This window comes from Callospermophilus lateralis, chromosome 2 (genome assembly GCF_048772815.1).
Source record: "Callospermophilus lateralis isolate mCalLat2 chromosome 2, mCalLat2.hap1, whole genome shotgun sequence".
Lineage (NCBI taxonomy): Eukaryota > Metazoa > Chordata > Mammalia > Rodentia > Sciuridae > Callospermophilus > Callospermophilus lateralis.
In genome coordinates this window covers 34678959-34692918 of record NC_135306.1, presented here as the reverse complement: position 1 = coordinate 34692918, position 13960 = coordinate 34678959, and the positions used below count along the sequence as shown (strand labels likewise).

At 40.2% G+C, this 13960-nt stretch overlaps 1 protein-coding gene across 1 annotated transcript in view; it reads right to left on the bottom strand.

The window, feature by feature from the left end:
* Positions 1 to 7226, bottom strand: part of Zbtb5 (zinc finger and BTB domain containing 5) — a 34430-nt gene extending 27204 nt beyond the window's left edge. The window contains exon 1 of the mRNA XM_076845802.1: positions 7106 to 7226. The gene's annotated coding sequence lies outside the window, so the exon portion shown is untranslated. The remainder of the gene's footprint in view (positions 1 to 7105) is intronic.
* Between the last annotated feature and the right edge of the window lie 6734 nt (positions 7227 to 13960).

The following is a 13960-nucleotide window of genomic DNA, read 5'->3' as shown; positions in this document are numbered from 1 at the left end:
CACTGAGTTGCTTAGTGCCTTGCTTTTGCTGAGGCTGGCTTTGAACTCAAGATCCTCCCGTCTCAGCCTCCCTAGCTGCTGGGATAACAGGTGTGGGCCACAGCATCTGGTTCCATCTTTTAAATTCTTGAATTTATTTCAGAATCATCTCATGATCCTTGTGTGCCTCTTTGTGAACCCCATTGAACAAGTTCAGGGGAGACAAAGCCTTGAAACTTTCTTTTCCACTAACCCCAGATTCTAAAAATGAACAGGCTAACCTCAGTATTTACAAATTCAGAATTTTGATAAGGGTAGGTTTGGAGAAAATTGGGTGTCCTGGGTCTCTTCTGTATAGCCTCCTTCAGGCTTGTCCTTTTCAATGAACACCCAATGCTAGGTGCAGCCCCACTACCCTCTTGTGTTTACATGTCTTTTCCTATGATAAGAGGATTGTATTGGTAGCACCACTACTGTTGTGTTTAATGAATAGTGATTCTTTGACATCTTTCGATGTTTCTGGGATGAAGGAAGAAGTTGAAGGGGTTGTGCTTTCCAAGTTATATTCTACAGAAGTGTTTAATTTCTTGTAGCTCCATCTCATTGCTGCATTTGAAACACAGTATTAATTTATATTCACCCCTTTATTTGCTTTATTTGTGTTTTTTAACCTGATCTGTAGAACAGAGAGGTTGAAAGTACTTAACTCTCATTCGGTACCCACGCTGCCTTACTGCCTGGGTAGCTGACCCCTTTCCATAAATATTTCTTTTTCAATCCATCTCACTCTTCAATAGAAAGCTGCTATTACATATATTGTCATTTTTGAAGGAAGTTGGGAGAGTCAAAGTTTTACTCATAACAGGTTTTGTCTTAGACTTTGATAGCCACCAGCTATGGTATCTTAAAAGCAAGTTGCTCTCCCATCACTTTCCTTTCCCTCTGCCCTGCCATTCCTTTTATAATGCTGTGAAGACAGTTCACCTCCTCAGATAAATCGCCACTATCTATTTTGCTTGTAAATAGGCAATTTTGAGAATTAAATGGGAGGATGTAATTTCTTCCCTTAGCACCTATTTGGATATGTAGATTCTAGATAAAGAGGGATCCTTATGTTTACTTTCAAAGTATATTGTTTCTCCTAGATTTTACTCTTAACCTCTTTCTAACTTTGGGTCCCTATTTTTCATTGCCTTCCTTTCTAGGCAGCTCTATTCTTACAGAGCCATGGCAGGATATTTAAAAATTCCAATAGAAAACACTAAAAAGAAAGTCTGTAGTGACTAACTATTGGGAACCTATTTTCTCAATCTTCCTCCATGTTGTGTTCCTTGTATTCTCAAGATGATAATATATTATGTATTTGAATTGATGAAAAATTGAAAATGAAGTTATATATATATATATACTTAAAATACTTAACTCTCATTCAGTACCCACGTTATATATATATATATATATATATATATATATATATATATATATATATATCTTCATATGCTGTATTGATGCAATAATGGTAATTAAAAATATGGAAAAAGGAAAAAGATTTTTCTCAATTTGATTTTTATGTATAAAGGAATTCTAAGGCCAAAAAGTTTGAAAACCACCGATGTAAGTTTCACATATATGGAAAAATTCATGTATATGGAACCTGATTCTTCAAAAATACAGGATGAATTCACCACGTATAATTCCCTTGTGTTATTTGGGTCACTCACAAGTATCCTTTCAACCTGTTACAAGTTTCACTGTCAAAGTCCCTGTGCCATGTTGGTAATACTGTACTAGCACTTTGTGTTTCTATTAGCTGGATGATTAAAAAAGAGAATGGGAGGGCTGAATACCTACCAAGAGTCAGGTTCTAGAGTACTTCACACATATTATCTCTTAAGGATGACCGTTTACCTATACCTAGGACCAACATTATTACAATAAATGAAGAAGAGATAAGAACCCAGGTTTGACTACAAATTCTCACTCTGCTGTAATGGGAATAACCCTAACAAAATATGGGTCAGGTGGCTGATGAAAGAACACTCAGAAAGAGACAGTATGCAGCCATGAGGATTAGGGAACTGGAGTAAAGGAAGAGAGCCAGAAAGCAGAGTCAGAATCCAGGATTGAATGTGAGAATGAAAGAGAGGTGTGTAAAATGACAAACAAGAGAGTGAAAATTAGAGCAAGGATTCTGGAAGAGGTGCAGGGGAATTTTCTGACTTTCCCTTCTTTTACTCAAATTCTAATGCCACAGGCTACCACCACAGACCATACTGCTAAGCCTTCATCACTGCCAACAGATCTCAGTTTGGAAGGTAAGGAGGATGCAGGATGAACTCTGCCCCACTGCCCCTTGCCTTGGTTTCTCTCCAACCTTACATTTTACCAGGCTGGTGCCAACAAAAATCAGCAATCAGATCTTTGGGGAGAAGGAGAGGGTAATAGAATACCTTTCTGGCAGCAAGGTTACCTGTTAAAAGAGGAAAATTTTGGTCTACCAATAGAGTGCTGACTGAAAGACCAGCATACCCAAGGCAGTCAGTTACAGGACAGTGTGAAAACACTACATTTAAACTTCCAAACAGCCAGGCACAGTGGCACATGAAACTGGGGAGGGAGGCCTGAAGTAGGAGGATCACAAGTTCAGGGTTAGCCCTCAGCAACTTAGTAAGACCCTATCTCAATAGTAAAAATAAACAAATTGGAGATTTCGCTCAGTGGTTAAGCACCCCTGGGTTCAATCCCTGACAGAAAGAAGAGAAAAACAAAAAACAAAACAAAATGAACAAACCCCCAAAAAAGTCTACAGAAACCCACCATTAATGGATCCTTTTAGCTGCATATTAAATATAAGACTATATTTTAATCTCCGTTTAAAAAAATCTAAATGTGGGGCTGGGGTTATGGCTCGCGGTAGAGTGCTTGCCTCACATGTGCAAGGCCCTGGGTTCGATCCTCAGCACCACATATAAATAAATAAATTAATTAATTAAGTTATAAAAAAATAAAAATTAAATACAAATAAAAAAACCTAAATGTATTCTCCCTCTTACTTTGAAAATGTTTCCTGGGCTGGAATTGTGGCTCAGTGGTAAAGCGCTCGCGTGGCACATGCAAGGCCCTGGGTTCAATCCTCAGCTCCACATAAAAAATAAATAAATAAAATAAAGGTATTGTGTCCAACCACAACTAAAAAATAAATATTAAAAAAAAATGTTTCCTGCCACCCTTCCAGTTACCCCTTTTGAAACCGTTTCAGCAATTAAACAAAATAGTGTTCACTGTTTTTCACCCCTGACAGATCAAGAAACTTATTTCTTAATTTAAAAACAAACAGCTGAATTTTAATTAAGAAGAAAACCATGCCAGTGTATTGGAGACAATCATCACTTGTGCCTTACTAGTAGAAAAGATTTAAAAAATGGATTTAATCCTTTTTTTTTTTTTGACCAAGTTTACTTTTCAAAAGCAGCATATCCCTTCACTTCTGAATCATTTATCAAATCAATAGTGTTGGGCTGGATTTGTGGCTCAGTGGTAGAGAGCTTGCCTGGCACACGTGAGGCATTGGGTTTGATCCTCAGCACCACGTAAAAATAAATAAAATAAAGGTATTGTGTTCATCTACAACTAAAAAAAAAATTTTTTAATCAATAATGTTTAGTAAATGACACTGGACCATCTATTCAAAATAAAATACAATAGCCGGGCATAATGGGTAATCCCAGTGGCTTGGGAGGCTGAAGCAGGAGGATAGTGAGTTCAAAGCCAGCCTCGGCAAAAGCAAGGCACTAGCAACTCAAGTGAGATCTTGTCTCTAAATAAAATACAAAATAGGACTGGAGATGTAGCTCAGTGGCGGAGTGTCCTTGAGTTCAATCCCTGGTACTCCCCTCCAAAAATTAATTAATTAGATACAATATATGTGACTACATGTGTTTAGATTTTTATAGCATTTCTGGATTCCTGTCACATCTGAACCCCCAAACAGTGGTTTTTCTTTTTCTTGTCCTCCTTCCTCATATTCTCTTCATAGTAGAGACAAAAACAGGACTACAAAGGTAAAAGCCTTATATTTTTAGAGGAAGATGACTTAGGGAATTTTAAACTAAAACTGACAAATTAAGAGTACTGAAAAATCAATTACATCATGTTAACAATATTATGTGCAGGAAAAAAAGATGGAGTAATTCATCCTAATCATTTTAAATATAAGAGTTGGAAATGGGGGGTGGGGGCACAACGGCATATACCTGTAATGCCAGCTACTGCCTCAGGAGGCTGAGACAAGAGGTTCACAAGTTCAAGGCCAGTTTGGGCAATTTAGTGGGACCTGTCTCAATAAATAAATAAAAAGGGTTTGGGATATAGCTCACTGGTAGACCACTCCTCAGTACCCCCCCCAAAAAAAAAGAAAGAAAAAGAAAAACAGCGGTCTTTTAGTATATAAGAACTCACTCCATACTTAAGACAAAAGGTACAGTGTAGTGTTATATTTCATCCCACCTGCTATATAAACAAAAATTGGCTCTACTAGAAAACATCCATATTTGAGAAATGTTAAGTACCGTAAAACAAAAAAATCATATGTTCAAAACTAACAGAGGAGTTAAGTATTTACAACTAATTTACATTTTTAAAAAGTTGAAAGCTAACATGAATCAATACCTTGCATTCTCTTTTTCCCTTTCCAGGGGGAATAAGAAGCAGATTCAAGAATCTATGTCAGCACAACAGTAAGTTTTGTCACTTTCACTGAACACAAGATTTTTTTAATCTCTAATATGATAAAATGAATGCTAAGTACTTTAAAACTAAAACATTTACATGCATTTTGCCATTCAAGTGATTTTTAAAAAATACTTCTACTTTTTGTGACAGTCTGTCTCTTTTGAGAACACTAATCCTAAGTTTAGGAAAATACTCCACTATAAAATGCTTTTATTCCAAATCCCATCACTCATAGAATTTTGCTAGACACATCAATTAACCAAAATCCAAATGTCAGCATCCCCAGATAACCAAAAGTTAAGTTTTGACACAACTTTCAAGAGAAAAACAGCAAATCTCTAGAAAACAGATTGATCTCAGTATTTTCAAAGTCCTGGTCCCATTATTCAGCAAAACCCAAGGACCTAGAACAGATCTTCAACCCATTAATCCTACCTGGCAAGTCACCAAGCTGGCTGTGGTGGCCAGGTCAGTGTTCCCAAGTTTGCTGAGATTTCCAGAAGGGTTAAAGCAAATAGCGGAAGGTCTTCTTTAGGCTTAGGGGCTTTTCTTTAAAATTCTTTCTCCTCTTCCCATCTGAACTTTTCCCCTCCAACTTTTTAGCTTACAGCCAAGCACCTTCACCACGGAAATCAGAAGACTTTAGCAAATGAAAAGCAAATTCTCCAAAAAAACAATGAGGCTCCAAGCCCACCTTTTAAGATTATCTAAGGCACAACATCCCATGAAGGACAATAAATCACCAATGATGACTAAGGATGGTATTATAAAGAGACAGATGAGAACGGTGGGAACAAGGGGTTAAGAGAATAATTCTATAAAATGAGTCTACTATGCTGCTCTCCCACAAGCTTTCTTTGCCAAAAAGCAATCTGCTTGTAGCCCTGCCTGGCCCGAGTGGACAGGAAATGTCACATTCCTCAGCAAACTGAGGCAGAGTGCCAAGGCCAGGTAGTAAGTGTAGGAATAAATGATCCAGTGAAAAGATGAGGGCTGAAAAGACAATGGGTTGCTAACAGTTACCTCCTGGATTACACTCCTGGGCACAACAGGTTGCTAGCTATAGCCCCAGTGCTTCAGTTCCTTCCCACCCTTAGGCTACTGGGAGAAGAGAGAAGGTAACGATTAAAAGGGAGATTCTAGGATCTGTAAAAGAGCAAGTCACAACCACTTCCACGGACACCCAGCTCTAGGATCCCTTCTCTTAGGAGAAGTCTGTTGCTATATCTTTTCTTAAAAAACAAAAACAAAACAAAAAAAAAAAACTTGCTTTCTACACTTGCATAGGCGGTTCTCAGGTGTTTAATTTTCAACATCGGGGAACAAGGACCCTCTCCTGATCTCCAAGACCGGTATCAGTATTCTCTTCAACCTCTAAAGAAATATCCAATGTATTTAACATCTTCTATGTGCTACAACTCAAAAATATATATATATATATATATATACATATTTTGGAAACTTTTTTTTCAGTTCTTGAAAGTGAAGAGTTTCTTCTATTCAAATTAATCAGAACCAGAACACATTACTTAGTCATCAAACTTTTTATTGTCTTTACCTAAAATTCTTCCTCCAAATTATTTAAAATTTTCTTCTATTTAGGAATTAGCTTCTACATTACTTTCTACTATGCCAGAAGACAGACTGACAACAGTAAATGACCATTTCCTTTCAGAAGGAAAAAAACCTAACAGTCAAAACTCACCCCCATTCACTGCTTTATATTGTATCTATGTACAATCTGTTTTCCAAACAGGAGGAAGGAGGGATGGCTGTCTCTTAACCACCTAATTTCCCACAGCTTCTTGCACTAAGCTTTGAAGTAGTGGATATCCAATGAATGCCTATTTAGTTATTAAACACTTTAGTGTTTAATAACAAGTTTGGGCATTCCAAAATACTGACTCCACCCCTCGAGTCAGCCGTCGGCTCCCGAATCCAGATCGCCCATGGCCTTTCTCTGATGAAATGAAACCTCTTCGCTCAAGAAGACACAGGATGGGGGCAAGAGAGCCACCCGACTTCCTCCCGCAGGGCACTAGATTCTCTATTCACTCCGTCAAGCTGCAGGTCGGGAGGCCTTTCCCACTCCATCCCGTTAAGCTGTGTCTGCATCCGGAGATCCGCAGGGGAACGAGCCCCCGCCCCACCCGGCAGGCAGACAGCTTGGCGTCGGGACACTGGGGACGCCTGCGCAGAAGAACCCGCCTCCCACCCGCCGTGCCCCTCGGATCCGAAGGGTAACAATACCCCCTTCTGAAAGACAGGCGGGATAGGCCGGGGACACCAATACGCGTCCGCACGCTCCCTGACGCCTTGGCGCGTCTCGGGTGCTCAACCGTCTTCAGGTGCCGCGCTCGCGCCATCAATACTCTTGCTGACAGGGTCGCCTCACCTGAGCCGGGCTCCGCCCCCCTTCTCCCCGCTGGAGGAGGCGGTGACCCTTCTCCGATCCGACCCGATAGTGTCGGAGGAGGCGGGAACGTCCAGACTGGCGTCTCCGTGGTGGGACTTCCTCTCCCTTCCGCCCGCCCCCCGCCCACCCCTCCTTTCGTTCTCTCAGCTTCTTCGGCCGGTTCGCCGCGTCTCTCAGTGAACACCGCGGCGGCGGCCGACAGTAAACGGAAGTGACGCAATGCAAGATCGCCTACCCCGCTCTATTTCTCCTCCCCTACGACCGGGATGCAACCAATCATCAAAGGGAAGGGCGGAGCCGGGGTGGAGTGCAGCCAGTCTCCCGAGGAACCCGGAGGAATTTACTCGGCCCCCTGAAAAATTGACCAATCCACAGTCCCAAGAGCCCGGCTCTGTTTACTACCGACCGAATCCGTGAGCGCTCTAGCCAATCACCGTTTGCCTTAAAAGTGTTATCAAATGCCTTTAAGGCGGGATTTATCACTAAGCAACTCCAGGTTTGGACTATAGAAAAGTGACTGTGTGCCACAGCCAATCAAAATCCGCTGTGGCTAGACAAGCGGGTTTTCCGCCTAATTCTGCCAATCATAATCACCACTGCTTGAGGGCTGAATGCTCCCGGGAGGCGGGCCTGCAAGGTAGTGCGTCCCGCCCTTGCCTGGTCCTAATCAGTTTTTTCCATCCTCTCAGCGCTGGCCCTTCGGTTCTTTGAGGCTCCTTCTTTGAAGTGAGTTCGCTTGGCGAAATCCACGCACACGGTGGGAAGTTGTTCCCAGCACAGAGATGGCGGAAAAGATAAAACGAGGTTCCAAGAAGCTGTTTAGGTTAAGCCAAATCCATGCTTAAAACGCCGAATTTAAAAAATACCTTTCATCTGATGACAATTAGGTGGGACTATGCCCCACGTCCTCTCAGGTTTGGCGGCCAGTCTGGAAACGGCGGCCCCTGTAGAGCCTGGCAGGCGGTTCCAGATTTCTGAGTCCGGGTCTTGACTGTGCATTCCGTGTCCCAGATCATGCAACCTTGTAATCTCCAGAACCACCAAGTTTATACTCGGCCACCCCTCAACAAAAATCGGAAGCGCTAAGCTTTCCCAGCAATTCACAGACGTGAAAGGGTCGCAAGGTCAGAAACAACCAAGCTCCGGGATTGGTGCCAGGCTCCCAGGTGCAAGCTGGATGGAGAACGCGAACCCTGACCCAGATGGGTCGCCGCGGCCCCGCCAGGGCGCCCGGCTCTGCGACGCGGGAAGAAGCCCTCCTTTCCCTAGGGAAAGATGAAGATGAAAGCCCTAGGGGCCTTGTGCAGGAGCTGTCCCAAGGCTCGCGAATGCAGCTGATTTCTTTGCGGTTGGTGTGGGGGGGCTTGGATCCCAGGACTTCCTTAAAGTTGAAACTCCCAGATTTCTAATGTTACTTAACACCCAAATATCATTTCAGCTGATTACATCCCTCAGTTACCGGTTGGAAGTCCTTCGGTTTTGTTTATTTAAAGCCTCGATAAAGTGTGATGGTCAGTTTTGTTCAGATTCTCTTACATATATATATATATATATATATATATATATATATATATATATCTCACCATATTGGGTAAATAGATAATATGGAATATTGACAATAAACCAGGCACTATAGGAGATCCTTAAGCATATGGGCCTTATAATAATTATGTGGCCTAGGTACTATCTCAAATTTACAGACTGTCAAAGTTAAAATGACTTGTAAGTGGACACCCTTCCAAATTACTGATGGGGATATCACTGATGCTCTCTTTGAAGATAATATGGTAATCTCCATCGAAATTTAAACCTGGTGCGGCGGCAGGTTCCTATATTCCCAGCAACTTCAGAGGTTGAGGCAGGTGGATCACAAGTTAGAAGCCAGTCTGGACAACTTCATGAGACCCTGTCTCAAAAATAAACAAATAAAAACGGCTGGGGGGCTAGGGTTGTAGCTCAGTGGTAGAGCGCTTGCCTTGTATGCGGAAGCACTGGGTTTGATCCTCAGCACCACATAAAAAAATAAAGATATTGAGTCCATCTACAACTTGAAAAAAAAAAAAAAAAAAAACCGGCTGGGGATTTAACTCAGTAGTAGAGCGCCCCTAGACTCAATCCTTGTACATTTTTTAAAATACTCATTCTTTCCCTTCTAATTGGCATTTTCTATAAATGTTCGCTATTGAAATACACAAATTTGAAAAAATACATCTGAGGCTGTACACCAGAGCTTTGTTGGAGTAAAAAAAGAAAAGAACTGGGCATGATAACATACACATGTAATTTCAGCTATTCAGGAGGCTGAGGCAAAAAGATTGCAAGTTCCAGGCCAGCAAGTTTGAGGCCAGTCTGAGCAATTTAGCAAGACCCTATCTCAAAATTAAAAAAAAAAAAAAAAAAAAAAAGGACTGGGGATGTGGGGATGTAGCTCAGTGGTAGATAGCTCCTGGGTTCAATCCCCAGTACTGCAAATAAATAAATGACTCTATAACTTTCATTTGTTTTTCTGATTAGTTTCCTTCTGTTTATGTTCCTAAATCTCCTTCTTAAGAATTAAGATGGGCCTGGGCAGGCACACTGGCTCTGGAGGCTGAGACAGGAGGATCTCGAGTACAAAGCCAGCCTCAGCAAAAGCAATCCAGTGAGACCCTGTCTCTACATAAAATACAAAATAGGGCTGGGGATGTAGCTCAGTGGTCCAGTGTCCCTGAGTTCAATCCCTGGTACAAAAAAAAAAAAAAAAAAAAAAAAAGAATTTAAGATGGTGTATAAATTCTTAACTTCAGCTGTTTGGAGACCTTCTTCATTGCGTGTTCTCATTCCCATACACATTTTTTTCTTGTGAATCTTTTTCAGTTAATTCATAGGCCTTCAGTCACTGGATCTGAGTTGGTAGAGAAAAAAGTTTTTTTTATTCCTCCTAACTATTGAAATTGCAAATACAAATACCTTCATTCTCAGTGATTAAACTTTTAGGACTTTATCATACAGATTTACACACGTATAAAATCACATATAGGGCTGGAATTGTGGCTCAGTGGTAGAGCACTTGCCTAGCACGTGTGAGGTCCCGGGTTCGAACCTCAGCACCACAAAAAAATAAATAAAGATATTGTGTCCAACTACAATTAAAAAATAAATATTAAAAATATTTTAAAATCACATATATATAAAGTTATTTACTATAGCATTATTTGTTCCACTAAAAAAATCCAAAACAGGCTAAATAGCTATTATAAGCACTCTACTCTCATGACCTCATTTAGAAATAATTACCTTCCAAAGACCCCAGCTCCTAATCAATACCATCACATTAGAGGGTAGGACTTCAACATATGCATTTTGAATGGGATTATGACAGTATTTGTGCCTTGTAAGAATTAGGCAGAGTGATATATGCCTTTGATCCCAGCATCTTGGGAGATTGAGAAAAGAGGACTTCAAGTGTGAGATCAGGCTGGGCAAATTAGTGAGACTCTGTTTCAAAATAAAAGTAAAAATGGGCTTGGTATGTAGCTCAGTAGTAGAGTGACCCTGGGTTAAATCCCCAGTACCACAAAGGGAAAAATAAGATACACCAGATTTCTTTTTCCCATGTGAGGATGTAATAAGACAGTCATCTCCAAGGCAGGAAGGAGACCTTCACCATGAACCAAATCTTCCTTGATCTTGGACTTCCCAGACTCCAGAACAGTGAAAACAAATGTTTAAGCCACACACTGTATAGTGTTTTGTTTTAGCAGCCCCAGTAAACTAAGTCATATTTATCACAAGGCAACCAGTGAATTAAACCAATAGTGTAAATAAAATGCAATACTAAAAATTTCAATTAACCCTTAAGGATAAAGAAAAAAGGAACAAAAGACCTTTTTTTTTGTCAACTCAGTCAGACCCTGTCTCTAAATAAAATGTAAAAAAATGTCTGGGATATGGCTTACTAGTTAAGTGCCCCTAATGCCAAAAAACCAAACAACCCCTCAAAAAAAACTTTAATGCTAAAAATGCTAAGATTGTCTGAGTCTTCAGTGAGTCATAATCTTTGTTTCTGTTAAAAAAAAAAAATTGCAAGGGAGATGTGACTTAGCAGAAGCAAAGTTGGGAATTTTTACTTGTTGTTGCCCCAAACAAGTTAACTAAGAATTATAGATGCTCACATTAAATGTACATAACGGAGAAGCATGGAGTAGAAGAAGGGAAGTGATGGGTTATCTCTGTTCTGTGCTTCCCAGTCAGAGCTAGAGTATTTATTGACCCATGAGGGGCCCCATAGAGTGAAGAGGATCCAGATATACTGGAGCATGTCCAGAAGAGGTGACCAGGATATCAGAAGAGGAAACTACAGATTTTAGTTGGGGGTAACATCTGAAAGTATGGAAGGAATTGCTGAGGCAGGAGAGGAGCAGGTAAGTGAAAACCATAAGAATATTCAGGTTTTGAAGAGGTCAGGATAGAGAAGCTGGTTGTATTCTGCATGACCCTGGACAGCAGAACTGGAACTAAAGGGGAAAGCTACAGAAGGCATATTCAGATCCACGTAAGAAAAAAAAAAAATCCTGTCCTGCCTTATAAAGAGCAAATTGCTTATAAGTACACACACAGTCTTCATCCGTCACATGAAGGTAGAGAAAGAGAATATTAGAGGAAAGAACATAAGAGGGGGACAGACAGAGGAAAATAAAGAAAAAGAGGCAGAAGTGCAAGAAAGGAAATGAAGAGGAGAGATGGAAGTAGCACTTTTCAGAATACAGTGTGAGTCACTGCAAGTAGAATCTGCCTTGCCTTTTCAAGTCTTCATTAGCCATATCCTGAAATACCAGCAGATGGAGATATTTCTCTGAGAATGGAGAACTTTGCTTCTCTCCTCCCTCCACCTCAAAAATCAAGTTTTCCTTCTCTGAAAGATGCTAAGAATTCCAGATGTCTCTGAATTTCCAAAATAAATTGATGAAAATTTAATGTAAATAATAAAAATAATTGTTATTATTACTTTGGTACTGGAGATGGAACCCAGGGATGCTTAACCACTGAGCCACATCTCTAGCCCTTTTTATATTTTGTTTTGAAGCAGGGTTTTACTAAGTTGCTGAAGCTGGCTTTGAACTCACAATCCTCCTGCCTCAGCCTCCCAGGTAGGTGGGATATCAGGCATGTACCACCAGGTCTGGCAACATTTTATGTAAATTCTACCTGTGATTATTTATGATTTTAATCCAGAAGAGGCCATTGTGGATTTTCATCTTTTGGTCACTGCCTGAGTAAGGCTCCCTCCATCCTGCCCTATCCCAGTTATATATGTGTGTATGTGTATGTACATGGTGTGTGTAACTATGTTATGAACCATGGTTAAAATAATTAAACAACATAGGGGTATACTACAGTCCCCTTGCCAGCTATCCAATCATTAACACTTCCCCAGATAGAATCTCTATTACTTTGAATTCTTGCCTGTGGTAATTCTGGAGGTTTTTACCCTCAACAGTTGTATGGTACTCTTTACTTGTCCCCCCAACTCTAAAGCAATCCATCCTGAATTCTTTAAGAATATGTCTATCAAAGGAGTTGATCTGGAACAACTGAGTTTCCCAAACTTCAAGTATACACAAATCATTGGCTGATTCTGATTCAGATTTGATCAAGTTGGAGACTCTACACATCTAACAAAATCCCAGATAATGATTTCCATGGGCCACACTGAGTAGCAAGACCTTGTATTTATATGTCATGAGTAGTCAAGGCACCTATCTCAAGAATTACATTTGGTTCCTTATGCCCATTGTTGTCTTTTTTGTTACTCCTTAACTGTTAATTTTTCTTTCTTTCTTTCTTTCTTTTTTTTTTTTTGCGTGGGGTACCAGGGATTGAACTCACATCCCCAGCCCTATTTTGTATTTTATTTAGAGACAGGGTCTCACTGAGTTGCTTAGTGCCTCACTGTTGCTGAGGCTGGCTTTGAACTCGCGATCCTTCTTCCCCAGCCTCCTTAGCTGCTGGGATTACAGGTGTGCACTTGTTACTTGAGGATTATACGATGATAAGGTATTGATGTTAATTTTCTGGTTCTCTTGGCTGTATTGTTGTAGCTTAGGGCCACTGTGCCCCATTTAACTGTTAATTTTCATTCAGACATCTACAGAGTATCTGATATCTGTGAGCCCTACACTAGTTGATTTCAACTAAGACTATAGGATAGGATCCCAAGATTCAAACCTATTCCTTGCCTTGTCATTCATTTCATTACACATTTACTGAGCATATACAGTTTCTATAAACACTCTTCCAGGAGTGGGTGATAAATCAAGAAAAACAAATGTCTCTTTATTGTTTAAAAATTGTTTATTGGGCTGGGGATGTGGCTCAAGTGGTAGAGCGCTCGCCTGGCATGCGTGCAGCCAGGGTTCGATCCTCAGCACCACATATAAACAAAGATGTGTCCGCCAAAAACTAAAAAATAAATATTAAAAAAATTCTCTCTCTCTCTCTCTCTCTCTCCTCTCTCTCTTTAAAAAAAAGTCTAATAAAAAATTGTTTATTGTTAACTGAAAATAAATTGAGGAAAAGATAATTGGGGAGGCAGAAAAATATTTAGAAAATTAAGTTCCTTTTCCCTTCTTGAACTATATAATTCAAAAATTATTAGATGGAGTAGAGCAAGGTAGCCTTCCAATCAAAGAAAGAGCTGACAGCTAAATGCAACATGTTCTTCTTGACAAGATCTTCTTCTACTGGGACAATTTGTAAAGGAATGATGTGTGGGGATTATATGATAATAAGGTATTGATGTTAATTTTCTGGCTCTGTTGGTTGTCTTGTAACCTAGGGAAGATCTTGTGTTAA